Source organism: Saimiri boliviensis, chromosome 4 (genome assembly GCF_048565385.1).
Source record: "Saimiri boliviensis isolate mSaiBol1 chromosome 4, mSaiBol1.pri, whole genome shotgun sequence".
Classification (NCBI taxonomy): domain Eukaryota; kingdom Metazoa; phylum Chordata; class Mammalia; order Primates; family Cebidae; genus Saimiri; species Saimiri boliviensis.
Window position 1 is genome coordinate 60,245,442 of NC_133452.1, and position 22,805 is coordinate 60,268,246.

General features: G+C 43.9%; 1 non-coding gene and 1 pseudogene across 1 annotated transcript in view; both read right to left on the reverse strand.

The window, feature by feature from the left end:
* The window catches only part of LOC120363281 (coiled-coil domain-containing protein 162-like), an 84,763-nt pseudogene extending 68,968 nt beyond the window's left edge, over positions 1 to 15,795 (reverse strand).
* Positions 15,796 to 15,826: 31 nt separating this feature from the next.
* Positions 15,827 to 22,805, reverse strand: part of CCDC162P (coiled-coil domain containing 162, pseudogene) — an 88,255-nt gene continuing 81,276 nt past the window's right edge. The window contains exons 18-19 of the transcript XR_012517118.1: positions 22,577 to 22,694; positions 15,827 to 15,953 (exon numbers count right to left, since the gene is read on the reverse strand). This is a non-coding gene — a transcript (coiled-coil domain containing 162, pseudogene). The remainder of the gene's footprint in view (positions 15,954 to 22,576; positions 22,695 to 22,805) is intronic.

A 22,805-nucleotide genomic window follows, 5' to 3' on the forward strand; every position in this document is an offset into this window, starting at 1 on the left:
TTTCATGCTGGAGTAGAGAATGTCAGTTCTATTAAAGAAGAAAGAAAGAAATTAGCAAACATATTTTTTCTCATTTAAATTCTCTGATAATTATTTTCATTCATTTTATCTTTCCTATCATCAGTTTCCCAACCCATTCCCAGCTACTCATATCAACATCTAAATTCACCACAGTTATTACTCCCTTAGCCACATGAAATTGTGAGGCTTTTTTCCAATGGGTGCATATGATTTCAGTCCTCATTCTTCAAAATATTGACGTCTTCATATTCCCTAGTTATCAGAGACACTGACTATAATAATTTCACAAGATAAACAATCTGGCTATGCCCAAAGTACACTCTTTTTTTAAGACCAAGTTTCACTCTTGTTGCCCAGGCTGGAATGCAATGGTGCGATCTTGGCTCACTGAAATCTCTGCCTCTTGGGTTCAAGGGGTTCTCCTGCCCCAGCCTCCCAAGTAGCTGGGATTACAGGTACCCACCACCACACCTGGTTAAGTTTTTGTATTTTCAGTAGAGACAGGTTTCACCAGGTTGGCCAGGCTGGTCTCAAACACCTGACTTCTGATGATCCACCCACCTCAGCCTCCCAAAGTGCTGGGATGACAGCCATAAGTCACCACACCCAGCCTGAAGCGAATGTTCTTAAGCTTGGTAAGGCCCAGGGTGTGTGTGTGTGGGTGCTTAGTAAATGTTTGTTTGTTAACAGACACATAGTAGAAACAACATGCCTTCCCAGCCAGCTACATCATTCCAGCCAGGGCCTGAGTTGGTAGAACGCCTGCCCTCCCCCAGACCTGTACCCATGTGCCATATGTATACCTCTGGCTGCAATACCATAAGCTCTCAGAGACTCAGCCCATGGGTCTAACGGGCCATATTAGGATTCATGGACCAAATCTCACTCTCAGATTAAGGGGCAGGAATCTGCCACCCCCCGGGTTCTAGTCGTGGCCATATATTTCAGCGTCAGCAACACTCACTCACAGAGCTCTGAAAACTGTTTATGTAGAGAGACAGAGTTGATGTCCTGGCCTTGCAGCTTGAGTTAGCCCATGCTCCTTTGGCACTTGCAGCTGCTTCCACAGTATCAGAAATAATCTCAGCAAAGCAAGGGATATCACTGCATCGCGCGGGCCCTCCAGCAACTCGGAGGCTGCTTTGGAACTGACTTCTGAATCCTGGCACTGACTTCTGAATCCTGGCACTTTACACCAATCTGGCTGAAAGCATTATGGCAATCCTTCTTTATTGATCATGGACCAACACAGGTTAACCTTTTACATGCAGCCTGTGTAAAACAAAGTATTTGGAGAATTAACTTTTCCCCAGGAGGAATGGTTTACAGGCCTGTAGCACATGTAGAGTGGAGGGAGGTTGATCATTTTTCATGAATAGTTTATGGAAAGGATAGGAATGTCTCAACTGCAACTTTCTGCTTGGGTCTGGAACCATTCATTTTGAAAATGCTTACTTGTATATTAACATTTTATCCACCTTTGAAAAACTGAGTTTTTTGTGTTTTCCCTCTGTATTCTGGAAAGTGCTTTTCAATACACCTGAGAGTAAAGTTCCCATCACAGCGGAGCCATGAAATAACTTTCCACTGAGGATTTTGCCCATCTTATGAGTAAAGAAATAGAAACTAAAGTTTATCCTACTTCCTGTTTCTTTTCTTGTCTTTTAGAAGTTAGGCAGGAAACATTTCTCTTAATTAGAATTTATAATTCAATAAGAAAGATTAGTGTAAAATTATGATTTCTTCATTTATTCATTGGTACTTTCCTTAAGTAAATATTTGTGGAGGGGCTGCTAACAGCCCTGGAGGACATGGAGGAAAGAAGATATTCAGGTCCTTGTTTGTCCTGCTCTCCTGCAGCCAGTGATCTGAGGGCCAGGGTCGCACAGAGGGTGAGGAATAAAATAGGGACCAGATCCAGGCCCTTGTCTGTCCACAGTGTCTCAGTCACAGAAAAAGGAGCTTTTTTTTCGCAGACCAGGATGGCAAATCCCACGATGTTATAAGAAAAGCTCTCTAAGAGCAGTTAGGTGACAGTACCCGGGACACTCAAGTTTCCTGGCTAGAAACAGGAAGAACAACCTGGTATAATTGGATCCTAGAGCAATGCTCTTGACATAGCTAAGGAAAAACCTGTCCGCCAGGAAGAGCGTTGGTCAGTGCCCAAGGGAGAATTGGTAAGCAAGACCCAGGGGAGGGTAAGTTCCTGTAGACTGCTGGTAACGCCTCAATCTTGTAGCCTGCCTCCCCAGCAATCAGCTAGTGCATGGATTTCCAGATTTTATTTGATCCTCAGAGCCCTTACACCAAATGAATTCTTATGCACTGGCCCAAATATTCAACAGACCAGCACCAAGCATAGTGACATGAAGGGGACAGCTTGGAGGCCATGTAATTGCACTCCCCTGTCCCAGCTCAAGAAGCCCCCATGGTGTCTCTGAGGAACCCCAGGGCTCCTTGGAACACAATTTTAAAATCCCTGAGCCAATGTATCACTTTTACTTGGTAGCTTTGGAGACAGGCCTAGTGAGATCATAGAACTTGGAACATAACTTGGGCAGGAACTCAGGAGTCCTGACTCTCAGGGAAGTATAAATTCTACCACTTCCTATTGCCTACAAATAGCTAAATACTCCTAAATAAAAGCATATGAAATAAAAATAAAATAAATAATAATTTTAAAGAAAACTTGTTTGTTAATGTGTTCATATGATGAGAAATCTTTTCTACCTAAGTGCTTTAATTTAAAAGACAAGAGAAGGAACAGGAGCCAAGGTAAATAACAAGATGGAGGGTGGTGGAGAATGTCAGGAAAAGACGGTAATCCATCAGAGAGAGGGCCGAAAAAAAGGCAAACAGAAGGACCAGGGGGCCTAGCATGTTTTTTGATCTTGGCACGATTTGATCTATATCCAGCTTTACAAATGATCACACTAGGTGAAGCATCTGATTCTGGTGTGGAATGTAGATGGCACGTATAAAACTACTTCTTTTTCTAATTGGCCTGAAGTGTACTTGTGACTCAGTTTAGCCAAAAAGACAGAAGGAAAGTCTACTAGGAGAATTCTAGAAAACATTTCCCTTCTTGATAAAAAGATTTCCAAGGAGAAAGCTTTTTTGCTCCTGTTTTTATCTTACAAAAATCAGAGAGACGTTTTCTGACACCCTAGATGGTGGAGCTTGAGTCCTACACCAACCTGAAATGGCTCCTTCTAGACTTTTTATTATGGATGATTAATATGCTTCTCTAATTTAAGTTGTAGCTAATGGGACAACCTGTTACTTGCAGCAGAAATACTCTAATTGGCACAGAGGAACATCAGGGTAAGGGTGGATGATCAGAAAAAGCTTCCTAAAGAGAGTGGTTTGGAAGCGGAAATCTGAAGGAAAAGTAGGAATTAATCAGGTGATGCAGTAGAAAGAGCAAAGAGAGGGAAGTTTTCCACTAGAGGGACCAGTTTGGGAGGAGTACAGAAGAGAGCATGGTGTCTTTGACAAATCGAAAGACACTGAGGGCAGAAATGTTGGCAGGAGCCAAGTCACGAGGGTCTGATGAAAGCATTTGGACTCTTCTCAGGGCATCTGGAATCCATTGAAGGGTTGTAGTAAAGGAAGTGACATAATCAGGCTTGCGTTGAAAAATATTACCCTGGTGAATGGATTGGAAGGAGGTGAGAGTGAGTGTATGGCATCCAACTGGAGGTCATGATTCTAGCCTAGTGATCAGAGATGATGATGGTCTGGACTGGTAGAAGGGCATACTGCGGGGGTGGGGGGGAATGGAGAAAGAAGACAACCTTGAAAGACATCAAAATATTTGATAGTAAAACTTAGTGACGGGTTATGGGATGTGAGACAGAAGTCAAAGATGGTGCCCAGAGTTTCTGGCTTGGCCAAGTGGGCAGGTGGTGGTAAACTGACAGAGAATACAGGAGGAGGGGCAAGATTTAGAGGGTAAGATGAGCTAGGCATGGGACATGCTGTCTCTGAGATGGAATAAGCAGAGATGTCCAGCAGGTAATTGAACAAATGAGTCTGATAGATTGATATTTGGGCTAGATATATACGTTTCAATCATTGCATGTGGATGTCATCAAAGTTACAAAAGTGGATGGGTTTTCCTAGGGAGAGGGTGAGGAATGGAGCAACCTAGTAGAGAAGAGGATGAGGGAACTCCAGGGCTGGACCGTTGGGTTGGAATCTGAGCTGCTCTCCTCCTTAACCATGTGACTTTAGCCATGTTACTTAATCTTTCTAAGCCTCAGTATTCTTTTTTTTTTTTTTTTTTTTTTTTGAGATGGAGTTTTGCTCTTGTTGCCCAGGCTGCAGTGCAATGGCACGATCTCAGCTCACCGCAACCTCCGCCTCCTGGGTTCAAGCAATTCTCCTGCCTCAGCCTCCCCAGTAGCTGGAACTACAGGTGTGCGCCACCATGCCCAGCTAATTTTTGTATTTTTAGTAGAGACTGGGTTTCACCTTGTTAACCAGGATGGTCTCAATCTCTTGACCTTGTGATCCACCCACCTCGGCCTCCCAAAGTGCTAGGATTATAGGCTTGAGCCAACGTGCCCAGCCCTAAGCCTCAGTATTCTTATCTATAAAATGAGAACAATGAAACAACCTATCTCACGGAATTATCGTGAGGACTAAATAAATGAATATACAAAAAGCAATCCGAACATGCCTCAACTTCTAGGGGATAACAGTAGTGATATTAATAGCACTGAGGGCTGACTTATGGCTTGGGCAGAGGAGGCATGGTGCCTAGGGCCCACAAAATGCCTTAATTTTTTTAGATCAGAAAAAAAGACCTTTTAGGCTAAATAAAATGCTTTAAGATATGATATTAATATATCTTTCTTTGTACTCACATAGTGTTAAAATATAACTTTATATGGTTTTTCATGGAAGAGGGAGGAGCCCACAAAGATAAAAGTGTTACAGCCTGTGGAAGTCAAAATGTGGCCCTGTTAGCAGTGATGAGATAGATTATAAAAAACAACATTTTAGTGTTGGCAGAGGCAGAGGACCCTACAGAAGGGTCTGAGAAGGGGGGGCCAGAAACATGGGAGGAAAGCTAGGAGAGTCTCATACTGTGGAAGCCAAGGGCAGAGAGGCATTGAGCAGGGCTCTGTGTCTCGGGGGGCAGGGTGGGGGGCGCACAGTGGCTTTCGCCTGTAATTTCAGCATTTTGGGAGGCCGAGGTGGGCAAATCATGAGGTCAGGAGTTCGAGACCAGCCTGGCCAACATGGTAAAACCCATCTCTACTAAAAATACAAAAAATTAACTAGGTGTAGTGGTGGGCACCTGTAACCCCAGGTACTTGGGAGGCTGAGGCAGGAGAATCGCTTGAATCTAGAAGGCAGAGGTTGCAGTGAGCCGAGATGGTGCCACTGTACTGCACTCCATCCTGGGCAACAGAGTGAGACTCCATCTAAAAAAAAAAGAGAGAGAGAGAGAGAGAGAAAGACTCTATGTCAAATGCTGCCAAGGGGTTAGGTAGGAAGGTAGATACCCAGTGGATTTAGTGACAAGGACCATGGTGCTCTTGATGAGAGAGGTTTCAGCAGCAAGATGGGGAAGACAGACTGCAATGCTTCGAAGAGTGGCAGGAAAATACGAAAATGGAGATAACGGGTTTAGGGCATTGCTCGGAAAGTTTGGCTTGGACAGAAAAGCTCTTCAAGTGGGGACACCAGCTAGTTTGTCTGGCATCCAAACATGTCTCTGGCTAGTTCCAAGATACATGGAAAATTGTTTTAAAGTCAATTTTGCTAGGGGCGTAGTGGCTCTTGTACCTTGGAGCTTCAGAGGGATAAACTTGGAGGAGGCAATGCCTGCCCACGAGTCCATAGGCCAGTAGTTGAGTGATGAGGTCAAGAGCCCAGGCCTAAGATGTTCACCTGGCGTGTCAATCAGGCCCCTCTGGCCCTTTCAACTCCAGTCCTGGATGTACGACTCACAAAGAAAGTGCCCTGTCGGAATTTTTGTTTCATTTGGTTTCAACAGACCTCCCATAACTTTTGTCCTACTTTTTAAAATGTTTTTTGAGACAAGGTCTTGCTCTGTCACCCAGGCTACAGCTGCAACGGTGCAGTCTAGGCTTACTGCAACCTCTGCCTCCCAGGTTCAAGTGATTCTCCTGCCTCAGCCTCCCGAGTAGCTGGGATTATAGGCGCCCACCACCACGTCCAGCTAATTTTTGTATTTTTAGTAGAGATGGGGTTTTACCATGTTGGCTAGGCTGGTCTCGAACTCCTGACCTCATGATCCGCCCACCTCAGCCTCACAAAGTGCTGGGATTACAGGAGTAAGCCACTGCATCTGGCTGTCCTATTTTTAAAATTAGAATAAATAGACATGCCATGATCATGGAACTTAGAAAATGCCTTGCAGTGGCTATCCCTGCTCCGCTGTGGCTCCTACGTAGTGTTGGTACAGTCCTGGGACCTACTAAGAGAGGCTGTGGGAAAATGTGGCTCCCTGGTCCCTCTCCCCAGCAGAGAGGTCCTTCAGTCCAGTACAGTACTGGTCAGTAGGGAAATGATTCCCCAAGGATACCTGTGTATTTTTGCCCACTGTGGCTTGCTGTCTTGGGGGTCCCTCCATGGTCACATGATAGCTACCCAGAACATCTTCCAGTAGCAGCTGCACCCCCACCAGTTCTCCATAAACCACCTTGCAGTCACGGTCACTCAGCCCACAGAGGCACAGCTGAAAAAACAAAAAACCTTCCATTTGAAGACCACATATATACTTTACATACAGTTTTCAAGAAGAAAACTAGGAGTAACTGTATTTACAAGACCCCAATCTCTCAACTGTTAGAAAATCCATAAAAACCAGAGTAACATTTCTAAGTTAAAGCTTTCTTTGAGCACATCAGACTTTTGCTTCTGTATGAAAATGTCAAGTTTCCAGCCCTTACAGCAGATCTGTACATGATGAATGGATAGTGTGATACCAATTTCCCCTTAAAAATACAGATATAAGGCCGGGTGCAGTGGCTCAAGCCTGTAATCCCAGCACTTTGGGAGTCTGAGGCGGGTGGATCACGAGGTCAAGAGATCGAGACCGTCCTGGTCAATATGGTGAAACCCCGTCTCTATTAAAAATACAAAAAAAAAGTAGCTGGGCATGGTGGTACATGCCTGTAATCCGAGCTACTCAGGAGGCTGAGGCAGGAGAATTGCCTGAACCCAGGAGGCGGAGGTTGCGGTGAGCAGAGATCGCACCATTGCACTCCAGCCTGGGTAACAAGAGCGGAACTCCGTCTCAAAAAAAAAAAAAAAAAACTGATATAAACATACATATGCATAGGGAAAACACCAGGGAAAAAAACAAAATGTGAACTGGAATTGTCTCTTAGTTGTGGTACTATGGTTGATATTTTATTTTGTTTTGTTTTTCAAGACAGAGTCTCACGTTGTCACCAGGCTGGAGTGCAGTGGTGCAATCTCAGCTCACTGCAACCCTTGTCTCCTGAGTTCAAGTGATTCTCATGCCTCAGCCTCCTGAGTAGCTGGGCCTATAGGCGTGTGCCACCGTGCCCAGCTAATTTTTGTGTTTTCAGTACAGACAGGCTTTCATCTTGTTGCCCAGGCTGGTCTTGAACTCCTGTACTCCTCTGCCCACCTTGGCCTCCCAAAGTGTTGGGATTACAGGTGTGAGACACCACACCCAGCCACATGGTTAGTTTTTAAAGACCATTTTCACTATTTTACTCAAAAAAAAAAGAAACCGTTTTACTTATAGATAATTTTGAATATATAGAAAAGCAAACAGAAAAGTTCCCATCACGCAGCCCCAGCAGGCACCAACCTGTGGCCTGTCCTACCCCACCCCATTCACTCCCTACCTCCATATTGTTTTGAAGTATATTTATGGTTGATTTTCATGTTGTTCTTAACACTTTTCTATGCTTTCTATTTTTAAAATAAAAACAATATTTACCTAAATGATCAAGGGAAAAACATTTAATAATGAAAAGAATCTAACAATTTAAAAGAAGTTAACAGTGAAAAAGAAATCAATGGAAAGAAATTCTCCCTTTGAGTCCTGCTTTAAAAAGTTCCCTTCCCACCACTGTTTACGGACAGGTCAGGAGTCACGCATCTCTAAGCCACCAGCCTGGGAGTTTCTCTAAGACGCTTAGCCCATGACTGGAGATGATTGGCCGTTCTCTCAGATCACTACTGCCACAAGAACGGCAGCTGAGTCTACAATCTGGGCCAATGCCAGCTGACAGCAAGCTTCCCCTGGGTCATAAGAAAATGTGCCTCACCTCATGGCCCAGGGTTTATAGCTTCAAAAGTCAGACACCCTGCTTATCTTACACATTATTCTTCATGGGTGAGAGTAGGAGGATCTGACCTGTGGACCCAATGGCACCCATCTTTGCAGTCTGCATTCAGTTCTCTCTGTAACAATGGAAAAGACCTATCCTACCTGCATATTATATTCTAGGGTATCTGGGCTGCTACTCATAACTGGGAATGGTCCTTAAACTTCCAGAAATGTTCTCCAAGGGACCAGCTCAAATGCCTAAGAGAACCAAATAATAAACATGAAAAAAAACATAACTTCGTGTTCAAAATTAATAGACATCTTTATATGAATAGGATATCTGTGTCTGTACCCCAAAACACTTTTGGATGACTTATTTATTATGTGCCAGTATTTCTTGATAGTTCCTAGTGATATAGAGGAGAGAGTAATAATCTATTTTTTAAATTGTTTTCTCAGCAGATGGTGAAACACAGAAGAGTACTTAAGATTTCAGTGTAACTAATTGGCACCAGTGTCCAGAAGTTCCAGAGCAGTATAAAACCAATGGGACATATTTAAAATCAATAAAAATGAACTTACTCAAATGCTCTGAATATTAGGAACATTAAAAAGTTGTCCTTCATCACCACTGTGCTCCAATTCTAGGTAACAACTCATGACCAGTGCCACAGGGTTTCTGTCTCCTCCATATCACTAACCAACAGCTAAGGCATCCTCTGTCCCTCGTGATACCATGTGCAGTGCTGAAGCCAGTGGGCCTGCCCTTCTGACCCCATTCTACACTTTCAGACCAGGTTCTGGTTTTAGTCAAGTTGTGGAGTTGGAATTGATTCTGACAACAAGGAGCTGGGACCCCTGCATCCACCTAATTCCAGGCAACACTCAAAGGTAGGAAGAGCAGATCCATTGGTCATGGTCCAACCTTGTCTTCTGGGTCTAAATGAGGGCCAAGGCTTGGGCCAAAAGTCACTGTCTTGCAGCCACTGAAGGTAGAAATGTAGGACTTAATGGAAGTTGATGTTGGTGTCACATGGCTTAGCATTATAAGATCAGAATATTAAGTTGGAAATTTTGGAGTCAAAAGACCAGGGATTGTGAGGTAGTTTGAAAGAGGCATCGGCAAGTTCTCTGATACACCTCCTATAAAGAGGTGGAGCTTAATTCCCACCCCTTGAATGCATGACTCACTTCCGGTGAAAAGAATATGGCAGAAGTGATGGAGTCACTTCTGAAATCTGGTAACAGAAAGACTGTGACTTTTATCTTGGGTTCTCTCTTGGACTGTTTGTGCTGGAGGAAGCCATCTACTGTATTGCAAGGGAGCTCTGTGGAGAAGCCCACGTGAATAAGCCTGGAAGTGGATTTTCTGGTGCCCACCAGCCGCTATAGGAGTGAGCTTAGACGCAGATTGTCCCCCAGTCAAGCCTTGAGATGAATACAGCCTTGGCCAACATCTTGACTGCAGCCTCATGAGAGACCCTGAGCCAGAACTACCCACCTAAACTGCTCCCAGAGTCCTGACCCTCAGAAACTATGTGAGATAATGAATGTCTATTGTTTGAATCTGCTAAACTTTAGGGTAATTCATTATGTGGCAAAAAGTAACTAATACAGCTTACGACCTGGTCCTGCCATGACTCTGGAATAGTCTGATCTCTGGCCTTCCTGAATCTTGAATTACTTGGTTGTAGAAGGTGGGTAATATTGTTCCTTCCTAGGAGCAACAATAGTTGCTGGGATTACCTTCAATAGCAGGTGCTGTAACCAGGGCTGTTGAAATCCAGCTGCTGACTTCATCTATGTATTGTAACTGCTATCATGATTATTTATTACACGCAGAAGATTGTTTGTTTTGCTATCAACTGTGAACAGACAAGCTGTTGCCCCAAGCAGCCTGTTGAGTGGAGGCAAAGATCCTGACTGGGAATCACAGCCAGCCCTGGGGCCCAGACTCTTTCACTGTGTGAATGAAGCAGAGCCAGTGAAGACAGAGGACATTAAAGCCTTGAAAGCCCCCACAGAATCTAAACTGAATGGAAACAAACTGACTAAATCCCCGGCACACAGCATACCATTTACAGTATAAAAATACATCGGAAACACACCTGGAGGCTCTGTGGATCCAGTGGCTGGGGCGGGTGGAACTGTGAGGCAAAAATGCTCATCCTGAGAGAGTCGCTCAGTGCTGGTAGCCCATGGTACATGTTGTCTGTGACAGACTGGTAGGCAGGAACGTTTCCAGCTGCCAAAAATGTTCCTCTACCAAAACATGGAGGGAACACTTCATTAAAAGCAGTTACTTACACTTCTAAAGTTCAGAACTTTCCTCAAAGTGACTGAAGCAAGAAAACATTTTGAGATACTAACAAGTTTCTTCTTCAGCCACATCATCCTCCTCGACTTTCACAGTTCATAGCCCTCAAGGGGAGGGCTGGCATACTCCCTCGACTAGCATTGTCTGACGGAAGAGTCTGCAATGGTGAAAATGTCCTACATTTGCACCGTCCAACAGAGTAGCCTCAGGCCACATGTGGCAGTTGTACACTTGAAACGTGACTACTGTGACCGAGGGATTGATTGAATTGTTAATTTCCTTTTTCTTTTTTTAAAGGCTAGCCAAGTGAAGCAGTGTGAGTGGAAAAAGAATAAAGAAATCTGTAACTGGCTGTGATCAATTACTTTTAAACACCACTGCACTCAGACCGGCCTGAATTTTTTATTTTCTTTCATTTAAATTAATCTTAATTTTAATCAAAGTAAATTAAATAGCCACATGCGGCTACTGAACTGAATAGTGCAGCTGTAACTCTAGAAAAAAGCTAGCAGTTCTTCATTGAATGAATTATTTTAAGACCAATAACTGAGACAACAGTTCTTTATAAAAACTAAATTTTAAATTTTAAGCCTCCTTGGGATTTGGGAGAGAAAAGTTCTTGTTTGGTTTTAAACAAAACAGCTTTGTATATCAAGAACCACAAACCCTGAAGACTGGAGCATGAAATTTATACCACAAGTCAGAGAGAAGGAAGTATGCATGATAAATTAGAATGATTTTTTTCTTGCCTAAAAGGAAATAAGAGTTAAAACAAGGAAAGACTATTTCTAGAGCTTAGTTCTAGTGGATGCCTCAGAAAAGATGCTGGGTAAGTTGGAGGAGAAGGCCCCTTTTGCTTGGATCCTCTGTGAGGTGGCCTCCCAGGAAGACTAGCAGACCCTCAAAGTGGGGAGAAAGACCCCCACACATAGGTGTCCAGAGGGGTGCTGAATATCAGGCTAACCAGAAGAGGCCTGGGGTGGGCCAGCTCACCCACAGCAGAGATAAGGGAAGTGGCTGTGTCTTTCCAACTGCCAGAAGATTTGAAAGCACCCCCAGAGACTTAGATCACCTCTGAGAGGATGAAAGAACATGAAGAGTGTTGTGTGAGGCCTAAACTTAAGGTCCAAATTTTGTGCTGCCTTGACTTCCGGCAAAATCGGGAGGCCTCAAATAGCTTAGCCACAAGGTCCTGGCTCTCCACTCTGCTCCCACAGATAAGATCTCCAGGTTTAACGACCCTCGTTATCAAAGGAACCGGGTGCAATTCCTGCTTATTCCCGAGTAGCAGTTTCAGTTCCCTGCCAGACCACAGCATTATTCAAATCAGCCAATCCCCACTTACTGTGTGAAGCAGGAAGCATCATACTCTCCGGATATTACAAAACCTGCCTCCCACAGCCCTTGCTTGCCCACTCTGTTCCCAAGTGGCCCTCTGTGGCGGGCAGTGTCCTCTTCCTCTGGACTGTGTCTGTGACTAATAAATTACCATTCACCCCATCTTTCCAGGGTCGGGTGTTACGTGTTCGGCCATCCCCATAACCTTATGGCAGAACCCTTCCCTCTCCAGCAAATGAAGAGGAGGTGATTAAAAGAAAGGTGAAGAGATTCTTGAATTAACGGATTTTAAATCTCAAACTGATCACTTTTAAACTGCAAGTGTGACTCAGTGATGTGGTGTTGGAAATTTTAATCTTCTTGCCATCAGTATGCAGGGAACTCAACAGGGCACATGCTAGAGTTTTCCTGCAGGTAAGAATATAATAAAACCTGCAATATGGCTCGGAGGAGGCCAGGCAAAAGCTCTTTGTTTCTCAGATACTGAAATCTAGGGCCGGCCGGCTGTTCAGCACTGCTCACGTGAGAGCCTGGCCTCCTGAATGTCTCCCAGGAATCCCCAGGCAACCCAAACCACACTTTATTTTTTAATTTTTATTTCTTTTTGTTTTTAGAGACAGGATCTCTGTCGCCCAGGCTGCAGTGCAGTGGTGCAATCATGGCTCACTACAGTCTCAAACTCCTGGGCTCAAGGGATCCTCCCACCTAAGCCTCCCAAAGTGCTGGGATGACAGGAGTGAGCCACCATGCCCAGCCATCGAAACACACTGCATATCTGCATGTTTAGAGACAGTTAAGTAAGTGAGCATGAAAATAAGAATACATAAAAAACAAAGAGAAGGCTGGGTGCAGTGGCTCACACCGGTACTCCCAGCACTAGGATCACTTGAATCCAGGAGTTCAAGACCAGCCTGGCCAACATGGTGAAATCCCATCTCTGTTAAAAATACAAAAATTAGCTGGGCATGGTGGCGGGCACCTGTAGTCCCAGCAACTCGGGAGGCTGTGGCAGGAGAATTGCTTAAACCTGGGAGTTTGCACTGAGCTGAGATCACGTCACTGTACTCCAGCCTGGGAGACTAAGTAAGACCATCTCAAGAACAAAAACAAAAATGAAGAGAAAACCAACAAACATTCAAGGACTGAGAGGCTGGTGTTGCTTTCTTTAGAAATTCCTTGGTGTACCCCTAAAGCAGGCTTGCTGCAGGAGAGACTATATCATCAAGATATCTCTTCAGCTTTTTCCTTTTCACCCTAATCACCCTGAACATGAACAATACATTCAGACTAGAGGCAATTTTCATGCCATATATTTTATATTGCGCTATAGAGTACTTTGAGGGACTTCTTTGCTTCCTTCTACCTCTAAGGTGCAAAGGAATTCTATTCTTTAAATCAGGGAATCAAAAACTTTTTCTTAAAGGACCAGACAATAAATATTTTCATCTTGGCAGACCCTATGAACTCTGTGGCAACTATTCAGCTCTGTGGTTGTAGTGTGAAAGCAGAGACAATCCATACATGAATGGGCATGACTGTGTTCCAACAACGTTTCATTTATGAACATTGAAATATGAACTGCATATCATTTTCACGGGTCACAAAATGCTATTCGTTCATATATTTTTTTCCAACCATTTAAAGATGGGAAGGCCAACCTTAGCCCACAGGCCACACAAAAATTGGCAGCAGTAGTTTGCCAACTCCTGACTTAAATAGATGAGATTGGATAGCACTACTTTGTCACCCAAGCATTTACCTTCAATGCAAATGATTGATTCACCTGGCATCAAAGATAAGCTCGATCTTCGGGCATTTCTTGAATTGGCTAATCAATAACTCCGGCAGGTTGGTGGACATGCCCGGAGATGAATGCTGGGTCTTGGCAAGTGTGATCCAACCCATCGGAGGACAGCTACCAATTTCCATCAGGCTTTTGGCTAGCAGAGGGGGGCTGAGAGGGGCAGAGCGAAATGTTTTGTCCCCAGAAGCATGCACATAACCAGCAACCCAAGCTGACGTATGCCACGGAGAAGTAGGAGCCAAATTTTAGGTGACTTTATGGGGCTACCGTCCTGTCATCCCCGAGCCACTTCCTTCCTCCTCCTACACCTCACCCCCGTCTGTGAATCATGCTGCCCTCATTCCAGGTAAGAGTTCCGTTTTTCCTTTGCGCATTCTGGGGAAGCCTTCAACTTACAGAGGCAGAAAGTTCCTGCATAAACGGTCATATTTGCTCAGTGTTGGTGAACTCCAGGAAGGACCAGGGAACTGATCCAAGCTTCCTATCTCTTTCCATTCTCTAAGGACTTTCCCTTGTTTACAGGCTGAGTACTAAGTAAGACAATCAAGAGGGATGACATTTCTCTTTTAGCTTCTCGTTTTCTCCTGCCTCTTGCCTTCTCTTTAGCATCCTCTTCTCTGTCCATGCTGCGGCCCGGTCTCCATCACAGCTCTCGGATTTTGGGGTCAAACACACCTAGGTTCTAATTCTGGTCTTCCATTTACTAGCTGTAAATACCCAACACACACAACCTGAACAGCTCTAAAGAAAAAAGGCTGGCGAAATGTAACCAGTGGAGGACACAGTGGGGTGAACCATCTGGGTGATTCTCTCCAGAGGGTCGCAGAAAAATACATGAAACCAGAAACAGGACATAATGTCCTCCATTCCTGCAGACTGAGTGAGGACCAAGAAAGCCCTGGCAAAGCAATTCCAGGGGGTTTCTTGGAAGCAGAGTGGTTACCCTGGGAGAATAGTACCAAACAGAACCCTTCATAGAAGAAATCCAAAAAGGACTTTTGTGGGATAGTTGTGTTTCTTCACCAGTATGTAAAATCCTTGAACATTCTTACCTCGGACTCTGAGAGCCCAGAGGGCTAATGACTGGCCCTCCTGACAACTGTTTGAGACTTCACATCTCACCTGCTTGACTAAGCTACAGCTCAGGAAGCTATTTGTCAATATAAAGAAAACACATGAGCCTGGTTTTTGTCCTGTTGAATTTACATTCTAAATCCAAGAGTCCTCTGATGTCAGAGTAAAGAAAATAAAGAGTAGAAAAAGAACAAGACAGTTCAGTGCAATCCCCACCTTTTCATTCTGCGTGGATGCCCACAAGTGCAGAGAAAAGCAACTGCAACCCACAGGTAACAGCACAGCCCCCTGAAGTCCTCTCAGTGGCTAAAGACTCACACTGGGAACTAACCGAAAAAAGGTAACTTTGACAATTAAAAAATAAGCAGAGACCCTCAGAGCTAATCCTCTTCCTTTCTCATACAAAACTATGTATACTGGAAACATTATGAATCTTAATCTAAGCTAATTTTTCCATCAGTGTCATGATTAATTAACCAAATAAAACATTCCTTTTGTATGTGGAGTACTTAATACAAGGGTACCTACAAGACTAGAGGTAGATTGATTTACTTATAAATTGAACACTGGTAGCCAATTCCATTAGCTTGAGAAGTACAGTAAAAATTCTGTCTTTTTGAAAGGTAAACAAATGTTGAAAAAATAAAACCCCTAGAAATAATCATCTTTAGAAGCATAAAAATGTTACTCCCAGTAGAACCCCCTGTACACTGAAAGCAGCAATCATCATACAAACTGTTCTGAAATTACATTTGATAAAATCAGGAGTGTTATTAGCCAACAAGAACATATTCTCACAGCCAGCCTTTGTGGCAGGTCATGTCTGGTAGCCATGGTGTTCTGGATCTGGCTGTGCCCGTGACTATTTTAAGTTCATTATCTAACCTTGCCAAGAATGGCCTCCCTAGACGGTCACTCAGCAAACACCTGCGCAGCAGAACTTACCAGACAAGATTAGTGCCCCAGCCCCTACCGGATGAGATGCCTCACCGCAGTGTCAAACTGCAAAAACATAACCTTTGTGCGGAGGAGGAGTGCCTGGGCCACCCAGGTGGGGTCTTGGGGGTTCTGGCGGCTGTCAATCATGTTCCGCAGCTCTTGAAGCTCAGACCCTACAAGAGGGACAACATTTTAGTCTGTCAGTGTGAAATATAGGCTACTATAGCTAAACCAGTAAACCAACATTTTGTCCCGTATTTGTCACTTAATCAGACTTCCCTTGTTTTGTTTGCGGGTTATACTAATTATATGTTTTGCAAGACCAGCAAAGCCTTATGCTCTAGAATGGAAGGTCTGATTTATCTCTCCTTCCTTCCTCAGGAAGATAAAAATTTGCTTTGCTTTTTGGTACAATAAGAGCAGGCTATGGAAAGATTTAAAACTTATAAGGCTATGGTCTTGAAATAGAACAAAAGGAGAAATTACAAGAAATAGAAAAGTATAGTCCTCAGTATATCTGTTAGGGACTTTAAATTATCAGAGATTATAAAGCAACACTCATCTTATTGCCATGCTATCTAAATCAGCCCTTTCTGTCACTGTCTCATGGATTAAAGAAGACTTAAGACCATCTAAGGCAAGTAAAAAATACATGTGCATATATGTATATGTAAATATATGCACACGTATGTATACATACACACATGTGTATATGTATACATACATATCCTTCTAGGATTCTAGCCATTTCAGGAATAAATGTGAGGGATCCATATCTGGCTTATTTCTTAGACCCTTACTGCAAGAGTAGGCGACGTATACATAGATTCATATGCATTTTGGGTAAGTATTTAACTTAGGGGTCTTGTAGTGCACTAAGTGCTGGGATGTGGAACCCAGTCTGAGTCTGGATGACCACCTATCATCCAGGTATATATATATCCTAGTTATTGGCATAGAGAAGGAGTAGTCAGAACAGGAGAGCGCAGTGGAAAGTGATGAGCCCTCAGGGAACATGCTTGGGCCCACACTTACAGGGCTACCAGAATGTCAGCGGGTTTTAAATACCCCTGTGAAGATAGCGATAGTTTTCTACCCTGAGAGGACATCCCTGTTATTAGAAGGATTGTGAAAACTGATCACTATGCCTTGACATGCAGTCCAAGGCTGGGGTGAGACAGGAAGCCCACAGGGCATTTCTGGAGATGCTCTATCTTGACAGCTGGTCCACATGCAAGCAGGCTTCTTTCCTTCCTAGCCCAGTACTGGGCTCCAGCATCTACCGACAGAGAGAGCATACAGTTGTGGGTGGGGGATGGGGGAGAAGCTGTGCATGAGAGCTTGATCAGGCAGATCCAGGGCTGAGAACGGTTACTAACAGGTATAACATGTGCTCTTGGCTTTCGGAACAGATAAGCAGTTCAGATTTCCTCTCCATTTGCTGTTTTATACAATAAAAATGTCTTATTTTTGTTTCCAGCCCCAAATAATTGGGTTCAATCAGCAAACTTTGTATGACTTCTCTAAATCTGATAATTCTTTTTTTTTTTTTTTTTTTTAAGACGGAGTTTCGCTCTTGTTACCCAGGCTGGAGGGCAATGGCGCGATCTCGGCTCACCGCAACCTCCGCCTCCTGGGTTCAGGCAATTCTCCTGCCTCAGCCTCCTGAGTAGCTCGGATTACAGGCATGTGCCACCACGCCCAGCTACTTTTTTGTATTTTTAGTAGAGACGGGGTTTCACCATGTTGACCAGGACGGTCTCGATCTCTTGACCTCGTGATCCACCCGCCTCGGCCTCCCAAAGTGCTGGGATTACAGGCGTGAGCCACCACGCCCGGCCCTAAATCTGATAATTCTATTGGGCTAAAGAGTGCACCAGAGGAGGAGCCATATCAGAGCGAATTGTACAAGAACTTTTGTGGTGGTGGGAGGGAGGAGAGGTGGTCAGTGAGCCTCATTTGTTCAAGGCCTAATGGGTTCGGTCTGCAAGCAATATACTCTATCAGGCTAAGCAGTAACAAGGGGAAAACTTTATAATCCTCTGCAATGACAATGTAAAAAGGAGAATATAAAATTACACATACCCTATGGTTAAAGCTATGTAAAATGTAAATATGGAATAGATTTGGACAGGGGCTAGAAGGGAGTAAAGATAGATAAAAATATTTCACTTGTTAGAGTAGGTTGGCTTACCGGTGATTTTTTTTCTGTCATTTCCATCATTTGTAAACTACTGTTGATGACTTTGGCATGTGATCACTTCCCAGCAGGATCGTTGGATGCTGGTATATGACATTATCATTAAAACACAGACGTGGAGGCTAGACTACCTTTCCTTTGTTATTTTACTGATCTTAAAATCCTCATTCTGCCTTTCTTTCCTTCGTGTGGTCAAGAGGCTTGGTGAGGGGAGGTGGCAGGACAAGCGGCCTGGTGGCGGGGACAGGGCAGAGGGCTGTTGCAGGCAGTGATGGTGGTGGGGTTGGGACGAACCCCAGGAAGCATCAGGAAAGGAGCCTTTGCTTGTGTCTTCCCTGGGAGGGTCCTCTTTGGGAAGTCAGAGGGAGACAGCCAGCCAGCCAGCCAGAGAGCGAAAGAGAGAGAGGAGTCACGGGGGCCCTGTCTCTGCGTGAAAACTCAGAGCTCGTACACCTCATTCCTTGTTTGTCTTGCAAGTTCCTGAAACCCTAAGTTCAGTGTGTAGTATTTGGGCTTTAATTGGCCTCTTTATGCTTTACAGAGGAAGTCACAATGTAAACGTCCACATTCTGATTACATTCTCTATTTCACACAGGGACTTCAAAGCGAGTTGCTGGCTTTCAGGGAAGGAGAGAATTTGGCTGCATCCACAGAGCTGGTCCGCAGTGTCTAAGAGCTGTTTTCTTCAGTCGAGAGGAGGACCAAACGCTGAAATCTTGAGTATCCCTCAAGATTTGTTTTAAAAATACTTTAAAGCATATAAGTCCACAAAAGTAATTTAAACCAACTAAATAACAATTAGAACTAACTCTAAATAGTTCTGAGATGGCTTGAAGGAACAGACTCTCATTTCATCTTTTCCCTTCGTTCTTCCTGCCTGCTCTAGGAAGCAGGCCAGGAACTAAGCCGCCTGGTCTTCTTAAAAAGATGATTATCTTGGAGGGGATTTTTTTTTAAGGTTTGCTTTTTATTTTGAGCAAAGCAGAGCATGCAAAACTGTAGCTTCTCCCTGGAGCACAAATGTGCTACATGACAACGTGTGCCTCTCTAATTGCATGCTTCAGAAAGCCTGGGCCCCACATATCTCAATGGCTTCTGGGTTCGCTGCACAGAAACGGCAAGAGAACAATTCCCTTCTTCCTGAGTCCTAGGTGCTCACTTCCCACTGTTCCTTGGAGCATGCGCGTGGGTTGGTAGGTTCACTTCTCTGGACAGGCCTACAGTTCTGCCCGCTGCTTTCACCAGTGTCCTTTTCTTGCCTTACTAGGGCTGTCCCTCCTATTAACTCCACTGATCCAAGTCCATTCCTCCCCCGGCTGGGCCAGCACCCCAGATCGCCTCCCTGCAGGTTTTCCTGAGGGCACCAATCACTCCCAGCCGCCATAGAACTTCCCGTGTAGTGACTTCACTGGGAAACACGGCTCTGGCTCTCTCAGCTTCTATCTCATCTCCATGGAACTCCTGCCTCCCCATGTCAAGGCCAGGCAGGGCATTTCTCTTGGCCACACTCCTTCTTCCTGTATCTTAGCTAAAGCTCAGACCCCACACCCTCCTGACATCCAGCAGCTCCCCTAAGAGGGTCTTAGCTTATTTTCTGAGTAAGCCCCACTTACAACAGTCCCCAGCTAGTTAAAGGGAAGGACCTGGCTGGGCGTGGTGGCTCACACCTGTAATCCCAGCACTTTGGGAGGCCAAGGCAGATGGATCACCTGAGGTCGGGACTTTGAGACCAGCTTGACCAACATGGAGAAACCTCGTCTCTACTAAAAATACAAAATTAGCTGGGCGTGATGGCACATGCCTGAAATCCCAGCTACTTGGGAGGCTGAGGCAACAAGAGCAAAACTCTGTCTAAAAAGGAAAAAGGAAAGGACCTCAGAGTGCTTTGGAGCTTCTCTAATCTGATGCTTGTGGTGGAGACTTGTGAGTCACTCTGGGAGCTGATTAGTCTGCAACAATTCTGTGACTTCTGACGAGGTGGCACCACTACCACTTTCTCATCCTCCTGCCTCTCCTAGACACAGGCATTACCCTCCTCCCAGATCACCACTCACGCCCTTCCCTATGTCCACATCTAAATGTTTACAGAGCCCTTCAGTGTTCCTTAGCACAATGCAAATATACCAGCCACCAGCTCCAAGGTCTCCCATACACGTATTTCCTTTATGCACCAACCAGCCAGAGGGGAATATCCTCAGCTTCTCTGACATTTGTTTTAAGAGCATTCGGTTTAAATAGGCATGCTGCCTCATTTCTTAGGCTCTTCTAGTTCTTTAAAATCCCTGGCTACTATAATATTTTACTATTAATTGATATTTACATGACCAGTGACATTATTTGGATGGTAGTCATTAAGGTGAGATTACTCTCCCTGATTCTGATAAACATAGCTTACTGAACATTTCAGTGTCTCTTTTTTTTTTTTTTTTTTTTTTGAGGCAGAGTCTCATTCTTGTTGCCCAGGTTGGAGTGCAGTGGTGCCATCTTGGCTCACTGCAACCTCTACCTCCTGGGTTCAAGTGATTCTCCTGCCTTGACCTCCTGAATAGCTGGGATTACAGGTGCTCACCAACATGCCCAGCTACTTTTTGTATTTTTGGTAGAGACAGGGTTTCACCATGTTGGTCAGGCTGGTCTTGAACTCCTGACCTCGTGATCTGCCGGCCTTGGCCTCCCAAAGTGCTGGGATCATAGGTGTGAGTCACTGCACCTGGCCCATTTCAGTGTCTTTAATTCACCTCATGTGTTTATCTTATAACCTGTGTTGGTGAGCACCTGGTGTATAAAACTAAAGCCTCAGTCACTCTTATCACAAGACTTTTAGGTCACTGATAGCTAACCAAGGGCTGTTTACAAGCTTCTTAACAGGAAGTGATTGGCTCTGACCTTGCCGTGTGAGTTTATGAAGGCCAGGAAAGAAATGAGAATGAAAGAAAACTAATATTTAATGGGAACTTACATATCCTTCTAGAATTTTTACATACGTTTCAATCCACAGAACATCTCTATGACACAGATACTATCACCCCATTTTATAGATGGACAAGCAGAGACTCAGAGAGTAAAGTGCCTGGCTTTCAGTAAACAAATGGCAGAGTCAGGGTAAGACCCAGGCCTCCCGACTCCCAGCTTGGTGCATTCTGTGGTATAGCCTATGAATGTGGAATCAAGCAGATAGCTGTGCAGTGTGGAGACAGTCTATAAGACAGTTTGGACTTCTCCTTTGCCCTTCTGATCACTGTCATTTATGAGAATATATTGTAGTTCTGTCTCTCCAAGTATTAAGAGCGTCATAGAACTCCAAGTGAATGTCAAAGGTGATCTGAATCACCTTTAATCACTCACCAATGCCTTCAGCTCCTCCCCAATCACCTCTCAAAGGGTTGGGACTTAGAGGAAATTCAAAACATGCTGGCCAATTGCCAAGCTTAGCAAAACTGACAAAGTAGGACACAATATCACGCAGAGGAGCTATCAGCTGTAAAGTTTGCTTTAAGGCTTTAAAACCTGCCTATGGATAAAAATCAATACAGGGAAATATGTTTTAGGAAGTTTCTAAGAGGCATATAAACATATAAGAGTGCTGAATAGGAACGACATCTTTAAGCAAGAATATATCAATAAACATTGTCACAGTATATACAGGATTATATCAGAAAAAGAAGAATAAACCTATACATGAACCAGGATTACATGCCCTTGGACACGGGGACTCCGGTGGGGGGTTAAAGCAATGTGTTCCTTTGTTTAAAGTCATTGGAGTCATGAACACATCAAAATGTTTGTATGACCATCAAGGAATTACAAAGGTCACAACTACATTCATAGAAGGGACTCATATTCAGACAGCATTATCTTGAGAGAATACCTGTAAGCAAGGTAGAGATATTTATCAACACTGTTTAAACCAACACATGACTGAAAATCAAACCATGGATCTTGTATATCAATGTGCAAGTGGAGGAAAAGTGAAAAATTGTGATGTAATTGAAGAAGGTAGTATTTTCATATTTTTAAAAATAAAAATCTGAAACTTCTTCAAATGAAAGTAGGGATAAGAAACGAAGGTTGAGAAACAGAATTTTACTTACAAAGAAAAATCAGAATATTTCCCAAATGCCATTCTCAACACTGCATTCTATTTCTTTAGCAAATACTTAAGTGTTTTATGTGTTTTTATGTTTTCTTTTTTAAAAAATTGTTACCAACATTGCCCTTAATCAGTTAGTGAGGTACATAGAGCACCCCTCAAAGAACAGTAACCCTGAGTTACAAGTGTAATATCAATCTATCATTAGCTTCAGAGCAACAGTGGGATTTTCTGGAAGAGTTGGAAGGAAATCGAAGATTAATAAGAAATGTCAGAAGCTCAAATTAGTGTTCATTAGTGACCAGGGAGAAAGCAAAATCACAGCACAGTGAGGCCCAAGACAAATTATAATAAAGCAGAAAGAGCTGCCGTGAAAAGATTTCAGTAGTTAGATATCTGAATAAAACAATGGATGTTCTCTGGAATTGATATGTTTAACTGTGAGACAAAAACCAGCCAGTTTCCATTCCGGCACACATGCAAAAAAAAAAAAAAAAAAAAAAAACCTTTTCTGGCAGAGTTTTGAACATAACCAGCACTTCAGCAGAATGGGGTATGAACCATAAACTGAGGAAAACTTTTCCATCCTCTGACAGCAAACATCGAGGCAGGGGCTGACATCTCCTGCAAGTGTTAGAAAATGGGACTCATAACACAGCATTTCTCTCTAAACAAGAGGCATCATGAATGACCCTGTTGAATCACCGCCCTCCCCTCCGTCACAAGGGCCTGTCA